This window comes from Colius striatus, chromosome Z (assembly GCF_028858725.1).
Source record: "Colius striatus isolate bColStr4 chromosome Z, bColStr4.1.hap1, whole genome shotgun sequence".
Classification (NCBI taxonomy): Eukaryota; Metazoa; Chordata; class Aves; order Coliiformes; family Coliidae; genus Colius; species Colius striatus.
Window position 1 is genome coordinate 86,233,868 of NC_084790.1, and position 17,129 is coordinate 86,250,996.

The window sequence follows — 17,129 nt, forward strand, 5'->3', positions numbered from 1 at the left end:
CTCCTACACAGAAGCGATCTCGCTGCTAGCCCTTTCTATTTGAGGGAGGTTGCTTCTTCAAGAAAATGTTTGCTATTGACTTAGTTCTCAAATGTTTGTGGGTGGGTTGCAAGCAGGGAGGAGCCTCCTTTGCCAAGTGTCTCTAGGGCACACTCTGGCTCAGCATCGGGCCTGGGAGCTGCGTGGCTGCAGGTGACTTCTTGGCTGGTGGTACCTTCTTTGTGCTTCTTCTAGTGCCACGCATTTCAATTTCAGAAAGTATTTCAAAAGATAATAACTACTGAAGTTTTGTAAGTAGTCCAGTGAGGTAGCTGTTCTGGTTAAATGTTTTGCTGATGGGTGAACTGCAAAAGTGCTGGTCCAGCTGAGACTTCAGAAATTAAAAGGGCAACGTGTTGATGAGCCCTGTGAAACCTGGAGGAAAAGAAACCGTCTCTTCGTCTCTCGGGAAGAGAAGGTGAAGAGGCCAGTGGCTTGGAGCATGACTAATCTTAAGGGCAGCAGGAATTAGATTATTAAAGTAATATTCAAACGAATCTCAAATAGCTTCCCCTTTGGGGCTGTGACCTGCAGTCACAGAAGTTCTGATTTGGTTACTCCGTGGCGGTCTATTAGCAGTGCGAGAGGCAGGCAGGGCAGAGTCATCTCTGAAGTCGTGGAAGCACAAGGGTGAGAATTAATAGATTAAAAAGGGGAGTAAAAGCAAGGGGGGTAGGGGGAAGCCTGAAGTAATGCACATCAATGGAACTCTTTGCCACCCTTTGTTCTAGCCACATGCCTTTTTCCTCCTTGAGTCAGGGGCTGTGTCTCTCCAAGGTCTCCCCTTGCAAGCGCATCTACTGTGGCAGTTAAGGTTTGGAACTGTGTTGCTCCTTCCTTATTAGTAATTTTAAAAGTTGTACCTTCTAAAGCAGCTTTTCTTTTCCTTCTCTATCTCCCCTTGCTCTGTACTGCTCATTATGGAGGTGACAAATGAACTAGAGGTGACTGAGCCATGGACCTTCAGTTGTTCATTGACCTACGCTGTTCTTTCCTCTGAACAGATTCTAAACTTACAAATTACAGCTTTGCTATGATGCTATTTAGTTTAATTGGTGTGTTCATTTTATGGAAAGAAGGTTACTGAACTCTCGACACTCCAGTGTCAAAAAATCTACCAGTTCCTGACACTCAAATGACTTTGCATGGAGAAAAGAATAATCCACTGTTACTATGCCACTAATGTTTATCGTTGCTGTGACTTGCTCAGCTCCTGCAGCTCCGGAGTTAAAAATGATGAAGTGGTGATGGTTATGGTTTTAATGCTCCCTTCTTTGTAAATTGCAATCTGAAGTGTCACTGAAACGAATGATTTGTAAGCATGATGGTGCACTTTGCCAGCTGAGCATCTCATTAGCACAGTGGACTGTAAACTGCTTTATCACTTGCTATGGTTTGTAAGTGCATTCTAATAGCTTCCTCCTCTCAGGGAGGTAATGTTTTGCTTTGTAAATGTGAGCCTATTATATATTCATGTTAATCAGCAAAATCAGTATTCCCTCTTGAGCAGTATGAAGATACCTGACTGAGAAAATACTTGTGGGTTCCCTCATATTATGACCCTTTTCTCATTGCCACAGGAGAGCAGAGTCAGATGTGCTTTGCATGCATCACTTTCCTGTAACTCAGCACCTTGGTGAGGGAAGAACTTCCTAAAGGCCAGCTCTCTGTTATCACAAGCGATCATGCAGTATAATCCCTTGCCTTCCCCTTGACTTGCTCACCCTCCTCTCCATAACATTTGGCTGTTCCAGGAAGCTCACGTGCTTGGCTTAGACGTAGCTGTTCTCGTGCCAGCCTTGCTCTCCAGCTTCAAAGGTTGTCTTCTTCTCATTGCTACCCCCAGGCACTGAAAACAAGACACAGATTTGGGGGTTTGATGTGTGCCTTGCCTGGGAGTTTTCTTATTTTAGGGTGGGAAATTTTTTGCTTGGTACTAAGGGCCACTCTCTGCTGATTTTTCTGCAAGCAGCAGCATCTCTCGAGGCAGTTTGTAATGCCCACGGAACACCAGGTGCCTGGGAGCACTGTGACTTGGTACAGCTCATGTGCTGAGGGTAAGGGGAGATGGCAGTCCCTTCAGTGTAACTGGGGGACCAAATGACACTGACAGTTTTTAGGTGTGTTATTTTTACTGAGCTGCTATAAGTTCTGTAATGAGCTTTCCATAACAAAAACCCACCTATATATCTGTGTGTATGAACACATCTCGTTTGTACTTTTGTTCTTTGGACCGAAAATCACAGTTATGTTGCATGCACTCACTTCCCCCGCCCCCCATTCTGCTTTCTTTTGCCTAATTATAGAGAGAATTGGTGAAATACAGTGACTATGAATCTTATGTGTGTCTTAAAAGTGGCATGAACTAGAATGAAGAAAAGTAAAACTATACAACTCAGCTTTAAATTTGCTTGACTAAATTCTAGGCTGTAAAGGAATAACCAGTGTGTGTAACTAAGTTACAGTCACCTTAATAGTTAGCTCCATCACTAGAGGCACACAGAAAGCTTCTGCTTTCTAAAGGCTCCTAAAATTCTTCTCATTTTTGTATTTGTGATAATTAGTGTCACCTGGTAAAGGACTATGGACAACTTTTGCAAACTTTGAAGCTCAACTCTCCGTCTGTATTTCAATGGAACGTTCAAGTTAACATGGAAAGGAAAATCTTAACTTTATTCTAAAAGTTAAGGAGTGAGCCACATTTGCTAATGCTTAAAACTCTGGGAGAACTTGTGTAAATGACACTTTTCCAGGCTTTTATATCAGTGCACTTTGGCAAAGAGCAGGCTGAAGCACCACACCACAAGATGCAGGAGGCAGAGAAGCACGACGTGAACATTTGGATGAGCTAAATGGCTGCCTTGTCACAGAACACAGTGAAGTCTGTGCGCTCTAAGCCTCTAAATATCAGTCTGCTCTACAGAGTACCTGTCCACAGGCTTGGAAATATAGCTTGGATCATCCAAGCATTCAAGGCTTGGATCCAAAAGCCCCGTGTTTCTACTGATGAATGTACATAGATAGGGGATGTGTGTGTGTGTGTGTCCTTCCTAAGTTAAATCCAATAGACAATAAAATGATGACAAAATACAATGACTAAATCAGTTTTACACTTTTTTACCATCCCAAAGTGCCTCTGTTGGACAACCAGAATTTGCTTCTGGATTAAAGAATAGAATTCCAAACAAAGTCAATGGGAGCTGGGCACACACATCTGAGGACAGAAGCTGGCCCTAAGAGCTCTACATATGGTGCTGCAGAAGAGCTGCCAGGCACCTTTGGGATGCAGGACAGAAGGCAGATGGGTTAATAGCACGCAGCAGGCTGCCTTGCAGCAGGAGGAAAGAAATTGTTGGCTTCAGACCTTGGGTTAAACCCAATGTCACTACTGCAAGAAATCTCTATTTACATACAGAAGGGGACCAGGTCTCTCAGTGAGATGTCCTCCAAACCTGTAACAAGGGTTAACGCAGTAATCCCCAAACCTGTAACAAGGGTTAACCCTTCACCAAGTGCTTCCCAGCCATTTTAACCAGCTTTCTTGGATCATGAGTGTGGCCAGACTGTGCCAGGGCAGCAGCCAGCATCAGGAGCTCCAGTTTTGAGGCTGGTTGGCAAAGCTGGTCTCAGCCTGAATGTGCTGTGTGTTCAGGGACCCAAGTGCTGCACAACCTACGTGGGAACCTGGGGAGAGCTTCCCTCTAGTTTCAGAGAAGGTGGCAAGTCTTCTCCAGCAAATGAGTTGAAACAGGAGTAGCTGTTGTGTTTGGCACACCTTTGGTGTTCTTAGGAGGAAACACAAGAACATGTGGGCTTTGCAAATAAAACTGCCTGCCAATGGTGAGATTTTGGGAAACCAGGCTCTTTTGGAAACTGTGGCAACAAGCTGGAAGTGGTATCCTACACAAGTGCTTGGGAAAGTGCTTTGGATGTTGATTTTTGGATGTTTCCTGTGTTGTAGCCTCATCTGTTAAGTCACCAGATTTGGTGCCAGGAACTTCAGAGGTGCTGGAGTGGATGCAGATTTCTGACAATATCACTGAAAATGTCAAGCATGGCAGTTATATTCTTGAATACAAATTACTGAGAAACTCCCTGTTTCCCCCTGACTATATTATTTTGAATGGAATCCCAAGAAAAGCCTGAGCTTTTATGACAAGTAGAAGAGGAATCTCTCACCAACACAGGTTAAAGTAGTTGTGAAGTGCTCGGGTCAAGGAAAAGGGTTTGGATTTTCCTACATTCCTGGTTATTTTTCAGCTGTGGAGCTATGAGAATTCACAGTCAAGGGTTTAGATAAGGAAGGCATGACAGTTTTATAAGTGAGTTTGCTGGGCAGACTGTCTACTTGAGCAAAGCTGTGGTTGGTAGGAGGTATAAAAGGTTTGGAGGAAGAGAATGGAGACAAATGTGGCTGTAGGAAAGGGCTGATTTAGAACAATCTAGACCCAGCTTGAACTAAATGCAAGTTGTCAGGTAGCAGCTGCCAGGAATTAGAGTTGAACCACATATAAGTACAATTTCTTCTTTCTGGAAGAGCCAGAAAAGTGAAAGCAGGTGACGGAGGGCTCTGTGCTCCAGAGCAGAAAGCCTGGATTTAAGGGAAGTTTACAGTTGGTAGCACACACCCCGCTGATTCTTTTTCATATCCTTCTTCACATCTATTTAGCTTTTGATCACTACATGTCAAGGATTGTCTGTGCAGTGGAGGTTGCTTTTCTGCTGAGCAAGATCAGTGATATAATAACTTATTTTCTGACCAGATGTGTGCATAGGAGAGGTTTCTTTTTTTTTTATTCCCCCAACAGCTCTGTGTCTCCTGAATAGGATTCTCTACTGACTATTAACCTCTGACCGAGGCTTTTCTTACTTTAATGTAGGCTATTTATAATATTTTTCTATTCTGTCAAATCCAGTTCCAGGGAACGAAGATGTTAAAGAAAAAGAAGAGAGAGAGAAAGGACAGAAAGACCAAGAGATGGATTGTGTTCCAATAGTCCTTGCTTCTTTAAGAAATCACATTAAAAACATACAAAAGGATGAAATAAGCCTCAGCTGAACATTTTCTATCGATTTACTATTACAATGACAACGCTTGAAAGTGAAGACCCTTATCAGCTGTCAAGGTTTTTGCACAGCGCTTTGGGATGTGATTCCTCCACCTTCCTTCATCTGAACATTCCTCCACCACAGCTTCATCTGGAGATGTTCAAATCGATTAATGAAGCGTTAATCCTAACTATCTCACTTGAATTTGTGGAAACCTTGAATGTCCTCTGGTTCTCTGTAGAATGTGTAAGCCTTGGAGGAAAATTGTTAGGAGAGCACAAGGCCTTGTGTGTGTGCCCCATGACAGGCGTGATATCTGTCATGCACCTACCACTTGACTTCTACAGCCCACACTCACACCGCCTCACGTCACACACTGCTTCTGCAGCAGTTCCAGGTCAGCTGCTGGTGCTGCTCACGTTTCCCAGGAAGCATTTCAAGATGAGTGAAAATGGCAGTAAAATCACAGGTGTGTTCCTTGCATTGCCCTTTCCTGCTCAGCTGTCACTCAGATGTCTCATTCCCCTTGGCTTTTGTTAGTAGGTTTCCCGACCGGTCCTGACAATATGCCACTCACTGGTTTGCCAGGAGCTGGACTGGATGCACCAAGCATTTTTTAAAAGCTTAAGATCTACTCACCTTTGGGGTAGTAAAGGATTAAGATTACCACTGGCTGTGTGTTTGGCCATGTGTTGTTAACTCTCCCTTTGCTTCACTGGCTCTTGGGCAGCTCTGTGTTTAATTTATTCGGAACCCTCCCATGCTGCTGTGAGGTTCAGCTGGGACATCTTGTGATGTCTCTGGAGTAATCACACCAACGTTTTATCCAGGGTTGTTGGTAGGAATGGTTGTCTCACTGGGAGTAATTATGGGAGTCACTGCTGAAAGACATCCCCTTCTGGGAGGGGACAGACCAAGTTTCTCTGGGTGCTTTGAAGCAGAAGGTCAGCTCAAAGGGCATGGATGTTTCTTTCCTGCCCCAGAGGAGAGAGAAGATGCTCTTTCTATAAACTGGAAATTGCATTCTCCAGAGTTTTTGTAACCAGCTATTTCACTGCTTCCAGACTACTGGAATGGCAGGTGGGAGTGGAGTTTTAGATGAGTCACAAGCAACCACCTAGCAAGAGGCTCTCAAAGGTGACATGAAACGTAGAATGGACCCCAAAACCAGAGGTGAAATGAAACCAGAAGATAACTGGACATATTTTAGCAGAAGCTGTTCCAGAAACTAGTGATCTGATTCTCAGGTGAACAAGATGTCTTTATCTGTCCAGATACCCAGAGACATTATCTCCCCTTATCTAACTGGGGTTTTTTTTGTGGTGTTACTCTGCTCCAGGCCACGTGAGGAAAGGCTGTGGGACCTGGGGCTGTTTAGTCTGGGGAAGAGGAGACTGAGGGGGGAGCTCATTAATATTGACAAATATCTCACTGGTGGGTGTAAGGAGGTCAGGGCAGCACTTTTTTCTGTTGTATCCAAGTGACAGGACAAAGGGTGATGGCAACACAAACAGTTCTATTTAAACATAAAGTAAAGCTATTTTCCTGCTGAGGTGAGGGAGCCCTGGCCCAGGCTGCCCAGGGAGGGTGTGGAGGCTCCTTCTTGGGAGGTTTCAAGACCCACCTGGACACGTTCCTGTGTGACCTGATCTAGGTGGGACCTGCTTCTGCAGGGAGACTACACTGGATGATCTCTAAAGGCCTCTTCCAACCCCCACCATTCTGTGACTGTATGATCCTATGATGTAAACACATGGCTGGTTTCCTCCTGAACTGTGATGCCTTATGAATGTGTTGGTGGTGAGTGATTCAATTACCCATTAAACACAGAACTGCTTGTCAAGCAGGATTACTAGCTGAGGTTTGGATTATCCCAGCTTTATTTTTTAATGTACCATGGTGTGTAGTCACTTGCAGTCCCGCTGCATTCTGGCAGGATTTAGTCCCTTGGACAGAATATAATTAGCATTTGAAAGCCTCTAGGTCTCTTGCTAGTCTTACTGGTGAAGGTGGAATCTGTTCTTATGTATAAATAAAGAGCAATTTGTTATCTCAGGACATTTTAGACTGCAAGGAAAATCTTTGACTGTATCGTTCTGCTCATTACAACAGGTATTATAATAGATTCCCATGGAGAAGGAGGCTTGGGTGATAACATTCAAAGGAAAGTGATTGGAAAATCTACATGATTTATAAAATGCCTCCTTCTAAAGCACAGGAGAAGTGTAATGAAAGCATAATAGTAATTATATGAAACCCATACAAGGGATTCATGCTGATACGGCATTTTGCAACAAAGATGAATCCATGTTATGAAAGGAGAAATGAGAAAAAGGAGAATTGTTTTAAACAGACAGCACTGGGGGAACCTGGACGTTCTGGAGAGGCTGGTGTTGACTGAAATAAAAGGTCAGTTCCTGGTTTATTTTTTCCTGGAGCTGGCAAACTGCTGAGACAAGCTGTCAGAATCTCCAGCTTGCCTTGAAGAGTCTGCTGTGGGCAAGTAAAAACAAGCAAACTTTGCTGCTCTAGAGGAGAAAAGCAAAGCTGTCTTTGGGTAAATGCACATGGTGTAGATGCTCCTTTCTGCTGATGGTACCGCTTCATTCTTACCTCTCGCAGTTTTGTAGTGACCTCAGTCGTTTGGGTTTTTGCCTCATCTTTAGGTGTAGCTGGGTAATTAAAAAAGCATGTCAGAGCCTCCATGGCATTCAAACCCTGGCTGAAGCAAATTAAAGTCCATTACTGCTTCCAAAAACTCTCATGTTGTTTTCTTAATGAAATTTTGTTTGGAAAGGTATTGTATGGCTTATGCTTATATCTCATTTATTTTGCACGTGCGCTGTGAGACAAACTGTGTGCAGAGCCACCAAGGTGATCAGGGGACTGGAGCATCTTTCATACGAGGAAAGGCTGCGGGACCTGGGGCTGTTTAGTCTGGAGAAGAGGAGACTGAGGGGGGATCTTATGAACATTTATAAATATCTAAATGGTGGGTGTCAGGAGGTTGGGACATCCCTTTTATCTATAGTAGCCAGCAACAGCACAAGGGGTGATGGGATGAAGCTGGGACGCAAAAAGCTCCGTTTAAACATAAGAAAAAACTCTTTCTCTGTGAGGTGAGGGAGCCCTGGCCCAGGCTGCCCAGGGAGGGTGTGGAGGCTCCTTCCTTTGAGGTCTTCAAGACCCACCTGGACAGGTTCCTGTGTGACCTGATTTAGGTGAACCTGCTTTGGCAGTGGGGTTGGACTGGATGATCTCTAAAGGTCCCTTCCAACCCCCACCATTCTATGATCCTATGATTCTATGAACTAACAAAGTAGCATTTCTGCCTTGGTATTGCTTCATACAAACCTCAGCTACCTCTGCTTTATTTTTGCTCTTGTGACAACAGCAAAAAAGTGTTATTTCATTTTATCAGGGCTGTTTTAATCTATAAAAATTAAACAGTGCACTTCAGTGAGCACCTTAATTGCAGCTGCTTTTAATTATTCAGAATACAATATTTTAACTGTTTAATTTTATTGCTATATGACGATGTCAAAGATGTAATGTGATTTATAGATACATTATTTACACTTTTATAACTTCAGAATATAAGCAGGATTCTTTTTCCTCTATGAATTTGTCTCATAAGGGGGGTTTTTTTGTGTTGAAAATGTTTGGTTTTTTTTTTTTTTCCCCAAATCTGTGTATTGCAAGGTGAAAAAAGAAGAGTTTCAGTGAAGAATCCTGTTTTGTAGGAATGCTGTGAAAGCCCAAATGAGACTTGATATCATTTCACCCTTAGATAAGTGATAAGTTTTAAGCTGGGTCAGGTGGATTGCCTTTAGAAGGACTTGTACCTATGCATTAGCATTACAGAGTGCTCCAGTGCTGAGCTTGGGCTAAGAGAACAGATTTTTATGTACCAGGTTTAGGATAGATAAATCCCTTCTTTAAATTTCTGTAGTGTGCCTTGCTTTCTACAACTCCCTGACTGGAGGCTGTGGCCAGGTGGAGGTTGGTCTCTACTCCTGAGCTACAAGCAAGGGGACAAGAGGAAATGGCCTCAAATTGTCCCAGGGGAAGTTTAGGTTGGAAATATGGAACCATTTCTTCTCCAAAGGGTTGTCCATCCCTGTCCCAGGCTGCCCAGGGCAGTGGTGCAGTCCCCATCCCTGGAGGGATCCCAAAGCCGTGTAGCTGTGGGGCTGAGGGACGTGGGTTAGTGGTGGCTGTGGCAGTGCTGGGGGAATGGTTGGACTCAGTGAGCTTGAAGGGCTTTTCCAAATGAGAAAATTCCATAGTTCTGTGGTTGTACTGTGCCTGTTTAACAAATGACACAAGAAAGGGGAGGAGATCAGTCTAGACCTGGTTACAGGCTCAAAACCTCTTGTACTTCTGAGACTATTTGCATGAAAAGTTGGGGATGGAGCCACCTCCAGTCAGACTTTCCTTGTGTTGGTTTTGCAGTGCTGCCTTTGTGAGATCTGTGCAGAAAACAGATTTCCATCTCGTTCATCAGTGTGGGAAATCCAGCTTTCCCTTTCAGGCATTTAGAGAGAGAACAGGATGAACTGAGGCAGCTTGTCTTCCGTGTGTTAGCTGTGTTGCCGTGATGAGTAGCTGCGTGGGGTTTGTTTCTGAGGTGAAGCCATTGCACGTTATTGCCCCGTTGCTGCTTCATACATTGGGAACAGGCAAATAAATAACTTCTAGATGACGAGCGCTGCTCCCTGGCAGATACAGATTCCTGGCACTAAAGGATTAATGGCTTGAATAACTTTTTCAAATCCCATTATGCTGAGGCAGCACGAACGGGGCTCATGGTCACTTTTTGTCACATAATGTGAGCCCTAAAAGGCTCAGTAAACGACACTGCCGAAATAGAAAACCAGATTAGCTCTCCTATCTCGCTGCCGAGCCCACTGTGGGCTGCAGGGGAACGGGTCCGAGCTCACTTATCTCCCCTGAGCCACAACCAGCACAGACTTCGTGGTCAAAATACAGCCTCTAATTTATTTTTTCTATCTTTGGTACATATTTGTATGTGGTTGAATGTTTCCCTTCGTTCTGATTTCATTATGGTGAGGTAATTGAGACTGAGTGGAGTACGCTGGGCATGACATGATTGCTGGTGCAGAGTGTGATAACATGTCTGGGAGGGATTGCTCGTATGGCTGTAATAGCAGGCAGAGCTTTTCATCTCCGTGTCGGATTCAAATCCCTGACATGAAATGAATTAGGAGGATCAGTCTAGTCTGTATCCTAGTAGACTGATGTCCTTCACAAAGCACATTATTGGTCCCAATTTTCACCTTTGTTGCAAACTCAGCCCACAGTCCAAGGGCCTGAACAGACATGAAAACAGAAAATGAGCTTCCAGCTTTATCCCACAAGCTCTGGCCCAGGCCACTGGGGATCAAACAACATCAGGAAGAGTACAGAAAACCTCAAGTTGCTGCTGTCCTGGGGGGAACCATGAAGAAGCTAAAGCCAAGGTTAAGTTTACAGGAACTACTGATTCAAAAATCGCAATAGTTGAAATTTGTAATAACCTGCACTCCTCTGTGGTTCCTTTGGTTTAATTTTTCCCAGGGCCTGGCCGAGGAAGCCAGCACCATGACCTCATTTCACAATTTGCAGTTGTAACCGCAGTGTTACAATTTACAGCTCCCATGAGGAAAAGCAAAGCAGAGATGAAATGAGACATTGCTCCAAGAAGGTGTTGCAGAAGTGATTATGTGCCTCCGTTACGGAGGCCTGGCTCAGCTCTCTGTGAACTGGCTGTAGTGCAAAGTGGTCAGTAGTTTGGCTTTGCAGGTTACCCAAAAGAATTGAGTGATCAGTTCTCATGAGAAGACACTTATTGCAAGGTGACAGTTGTCTCTTGCTTCCCATATCACTTGTACTACACCAGAACCTTTTATTTCCAGCTTTCCAGAAGCAGACCTATTGCTTGGCACAGTATTATACATGCCTGCTACTATCACATAGAATCATAGAATCACAGAATGGTAGGGGTTGGAAGGGACTTTTAGAGATCTTCCAGTCCAACCCCCCTGCAGAAGCAGATTCACCTAGATCAGGTTGCACAGGAACGTGTCCACAAGGGTCTTGAAGATCTCCAAGGAAGGAGCGTCCACAACCCCTCTGGGCGTAAGTTTTTCTTATGTTTAAGTGGAACTTTCTGTGTTCCAACTTCATCCCATCACCCCTTGTCCTGTTGCTGGCTACTATAGAAAAGAGAGATGTCCCAACCTCCTGACACCCACCCTTTAGACATTTATAAATGTTCATAAGATCCCCCCTCAGTCTCCTCTTCTCCAGACTAAACAGCCCCAGGTCCTGCAGCCTTTCCTTGTATGAAAGATGCTCCAGTCCCCTGATCATCTTGGTGGCCCTGCACTGGCCTCTCTCCAGCAGTTCCCTGTCCCTCTGGAGCTGAGAAGCCCATAACTGGATACAGGACTTCAGATGAGGTCTCAGCAGGGCAGAGTAGAGAGGGAGAAGAACCTCCCTTGACCTGCTGCCCACACTCTTCTTGATGCATCCCAGGATGCCATTGGCCTACATCTGTTGGTTAAAACTTTTACACCAGTGCGTTTAGATAAAACTAATCAAAGAGGGGAGGGTTCAATTTCTCCTGCTTATACTGAAGGTAAAACTTCCCAGTTCATCCGTGCAGCTGTCCCTTAATTGGTAGTGCTCCTTTCAGATAACGAAAGCCTGCTGTTCCTTCAGAGCCACCTGCAGATTCATCATTTCCGAGCTACGAGTTTGCACCCTTCCGTTTTCACAATTCAGCCATCTGCTGCAGTCCACAAGAAGCTGATTTCTGTCTGTCAGCACCACACCAGTCCCCAGGTTTCTGTGCAGATCTCTGAATGGACAGGGTTTTGTTTGGAGGGTTTACTCTAACCCTCACCCAAGCCCTGGTCTGCAGTGCAGTCATGGCAAAGTGGGGTCTGCACGCCTGCGAGTGGGAAGAGGCAGAGATGTTTGTGCTCCTGTGGTTATATAGGCTCCTAGAAACTAACATATCACCTTTAAAAACAAAAACTACCCATGACAGATGTTCCAATCATTATGAAGGATCCAGGTGGCAGTGGCCTGATCTAGGTGGGAGCTGCTTCTGCAGGGAGGTTGGACTGGATGATCTCTAAAGGTCCCTCCCAACCCTACCATTCTTTGATTCTGTGCTATGGAAGTGAGATTCCAGACATTTGTTTGCTCTGTGAATCAGGCAGGTCACTTAATCTACTTGTCCCTTACTTTTCCTTCTTGCAAATCTGAGAAAATTTGAGGGGTGTTACCTGGGGAAGTGTAGTGAGCTTTACAGGTTAAAAGCAGTAGCATTTGGTATGCCTGCAAGTAGACGTTGTCATTGCAACCTTACTGCACAAAATGAATAAGCAAAATGTCTCCATACAGACATCAAACTCTTTAAGGTCTCTTCAGAGCCAGTTTATATTGAGCTTCCATGTAAAAAAATATGAACAGAAGTTGCTGTTTTGCCTTCATCCCAAGAAAGGCCATTTTATTCTGGACAGGCTGTACAGGGGCAGGGGATCTCTCAATTTGGAGACAGCAGGTTTCCCTCAATGGTAAGCAAATAACCAAAAGCGAGAGCTAATGGCACAGTGGAACAAAGGCACCAAAGTTACTTCTTTTGTATGTTAAAAAGAGGGGGAGGGAAGCAGAAAATAGAATAAAATGTCCATTGAAATCGCTGTAGACAAAAGAATCGTCATTAAAGAAATTACTACGATAGAAAACCACAGCAACACAGATAACATGTTGATTTCCAAAAGTGCTAGAAGACACAACTAAAACTCCATTTCTCCCAAGGAGTTGGTGCAATGAAAAATGTGTATTATTACATGTGTCTGGCAAAGCGAGACCTTGTGGGAAAAGAAGTCACTAAAGAATTATAATATGCCATTATTATGCCCTTGGAGCAGTTTGGGAAGCAGGGAGGAGGGTGAGAGTTATTTGCAGATGTGACTCCAGGCCCTTGGACAGAGTGGTCTCCCACGAGGGTGACCAGAGGAATGATGGGCTATACAGTGACCTCCTGTAAATTGGCAGGTCCCTGGCTGATTCCCTGCCCTCTGCCTGCAGCGTCTCCGTAAACACCCAAGTCGGGCACGTACCAGTCCACACCCTGCGATTACCAGTGCAGCAGGCACAGTTAGAGATAAATAACGAGCAGCATCGTAATAACAGCCCTGGTAAATAAATAAAATAAAACCTGCTGCTTGTCATAAGAAGTGTAGGCTCCTGAGAATTGAAATCTGTGGCTTGTTCTGTACAGAACCTAGCCTTTTTATCACTGTGCCCGACGACGAAACATCTCTTTCTTGCTTTTTTTTCTCCAATGTTGCTGTTGGGCTGCATGTAATTATTCTAATTTGCATGTTGCATGATGTGGGTCTGTACTTTTCAAATGCCAGCACGTAGCATAGTGAGACAGGAGCTGTGAAGCCTGAGGGAAGTCTGGAGGAATCATAGTAAGCATGTGATGGCCCAAAGGAATCGGAAGAGGCACGTGCTGACCTCGAGACCTTCAATCTCTGAAGTGTCAAATGAGTCAAACAGGCTCATTTTTAGTCTAATGTTCCTCCAATTGGCAAGGATTCCAGTAGAGACCAACACAGAAAGCTTCAGTTCCAGTATCGCCCATCTCTTCCCTTTGTGCTGATGGGGGTCGGTCCTGCTGTGCTCTCTTCACTGAATGACAAGGCAGACAGAGTTATCCTTGGAGACATAGCTGGCAAAGGTTAAGAGCTGCAAAGGGGGAGGTGGCTTTTTGCTCCACCTGTTTTTGCATTCCTGAACATTCTGTACCTTCCTGTACACGAGCATCACGGTAGCTCCATAACCCTGCACAACTCCTGGTATCATCCACAGGAGCTACACTGCACATGTGAATTGTCCAGCCCAAGTTCCAGCTCAGCCCTGAGGGCTTTTCCTATTACACATACACACACACAAGCAGTATTTTATTGATCTACCAGTCATGATGTGTAGGTCATTGTTGGCCAATTTCCCTTCAAAAGCCCAATGATTTAGTTGTTGGAGAAGGCTGGACTCAGAGAAATGACTATCCAGTGAAACGACTTGCAGACAGAAATGCAAGCTCGGTACCTCCTGCTAGGTTTACCCTAGGTGACAGCACTGCTGTGACCTTAACTCAGCATCTCATGGTGATAAGTAAAGGACATCTTGCAGTTAAACATTCAGGGGGACTTCAAGTTTATTGTCACGACTCCTTTTACTGCCACCTGTAACACAGCTGCCTGAAATTCTGTTCAGCTATGAGAAAGATTAACAAAGCAAATTGTTTCTGCGTCTGAGTGTGTTTCTTCAGCCCTTATTCCACAGCTCTGCTACATCTTATGTACACACAAACTGTTGCCATAGTTTAAAAACCCTCTTCATGTCTGCATTTAAATAAACTCTGATCTAACTAAGGGAGATCATTTCACAACATTCCAAGCATTGGCAGTGACTTCCCTCAGAAAGCTGCATGGTGAGTGCAAGCCGTGTGGGCTGCTCTGTGACGCGCTGCTGTGTACAGGTACAAACCATTTCAGAGAAGGAAGTGTGCCAAGTGAGCTCCAAGCCTGACATTTTAATAAGAGAAATATCTCATTTTAACTGTGTGTAGATTACTGCCCCCTGAGGCTGATATTTATTTTATATTTTTTCTTATAAAGGAACCAGGAGAGCTATCACCAGCTGCAACCAGCCTATGTGGCATTTCAAGGCAAATTTTTAGTATATAGCAGAAATACAGTTATTTGCTTAACACTGTATTAAAAAATATGTACTTATATGTCCTCTGATATAGTCTTCAAAGGTATAATGAAATGTGGTGATAGAGTTTGTAGGAGCAGGAGGCTGGTGTAAACTCGTGCATACAGCTGCAGAAAGATGTACCTCTGTGAGAAACGACCAAACTGCACTGCTCTTATGAGAGAGTGTTCTGTGTCCGCTTGCACTGGCCACACGGGCTTTGCTCCTTGTTCTGTGTCAGCAGGCAGTGTCTCCCCATAGATGTTCCATCAGTCAGGAGGGGACCAACCTGAGATGCACCTCAGCGACACCATCAATCAGCCTTCTCTGCCAGGTTTCAGACTTCACCTCAGCTTACACTGTCTGCTCTCGTGTAAACTCTCCTTCTCACACCTGCTTCTTCTTGTTTCTCTGATATTCCCTTGCATATCGAGGCTGCAACTCTGCCATCTCTTTCTGACAGCATCTCCTCACTGCTGCGCCCCATCCATCTAAGGACTGGTGTTTTCAGAGGCAGTGCAGCCATTTGTCTGCCCGGTCTCCAGTACAATCAGTTGTGTTTCCAAAGCTGGGACGAGACTTTGACAGTTGCACCCAAGTCTTCAGAGCCAGCAGGGTCACGAGTTGTGCCTGCTCTCAACAGGACAGGATCACAGTGGTTTATGGTCCCCCTGCTCTTTTCCACCTTCTCAGTCTGGCAGGACTTGGATTACCTCTTCATTCACTGCTGACTAGCAGGAGACTCTCAGCATCCCTGTCAGTGGTCAGTGCCAGTTGGTCTTTCCAGAGCCCATCTTTAATCCTTTAACATCCTTGTCTAATACTTAAAGTAAAAAAGTTTGAGGTATGGATGTAACTGTTCTTTTAATTATTACCATTGTATCTAGTCATGATCTCAGACTGAAAAGGGCTTTCTTGTGCATTGTTTAGAATACTTCTGTTGCACTTCTGCACCATCTTCAGCATCTTACCTGAAAGCTGCTTCTTTCTTCCTGCCTAACCTTCGAATTTTGCTGCTGCTTATCCCTCTATCTGAACTCTGTGACTAGATACAGTCAAAAAGTAGCATTGGCAAAGAAAAAAAACCCAAACCCAACCAACACGTAGAAGTTTGTCTGTAGAGTTAATTTTCAATGCAAACTGTCAAAGAAAAAGATGTATTGGGTGTTTTGACACAAAGCCTGCCTGAAGGAGGCAATATGTGTTCTGCTATGTTCTGTGCTTCCACTTTCAGAGGTTGAATATTACAAATGGAAATCCTGTACACACACAGCCACCAGTATTTATCCAGATTTCTGGAAGCTCAAATCTCTCTTAATCCATTGTTTTGCTCTGCTCCTGAATGCCAGCTTTTGTTGCACACATCCTTTCCTGATAAACATACGAAACCAAAGCTCATTTTGAGAATGAGGTGGATTTCATGTTATGTAGGTTTCACTTGCTTATTTAGTTGCTGTGCTCAGATATCCCTCGGTGAGCTTTTATCGTATGGTGGAAGTTCCTTGGAAGTTGTAACTGTTTTGCGATCTGGGAGATTGACAAAATACTTCTATTTGATGTATATCACACCCAGACATTTCTTGTTGCCCCCTGGCATGAAGGATTGGTTATTTTATTGATTATCAGGCATTTGATAAACCTAACAAAGCTCTTCCCGACATCTGTGGTGCATTAGGAGAAGTAAGCTAATCCTGACACCATGTGAGATAGCAAGAGTTTTCTTGTAGAGTAATTCCCTGAAATCAGCATTCATGCTGGAAATAAGTGAAAGCTAATTAAGAACTGCAGTTCTCAAACAGGGATTACAGAAACCATGGCCATTTACCATGAATGACAGTACAGCGAGACATTTCCCTAGACAGTTTTCATAGCCAGATCTACAACTATGAGGCAGGGAGCATGATTTTCTCTTCTAAGGCAGAACATTCCCCTGTGCTGTATTCCTCTTGTCCCCTTGCTGCTCACATTTCTCAAACTATTATGCTACTTCCATTAGTTCATATGGCAATTAGAATTAACGTTAAAGAGGAAAGGGGTGAGATAACCTGGAGCAGAACTTGATATCAATTGACATTTAGGAGCTATATTAATTTATATTCATTGAGAAACAGAATCTAAATACAAAAAGTAAAAGAGCTAACAACATGTTCAACTTCAGATAGGTTATTGTATTATCTTTGCCTTTTACTTCCCATATCACTCCTGAAATTTGAAAGGCTGTTTTGCATTCCTGGTCTCCTCTCACTGCTTGTTGCTAC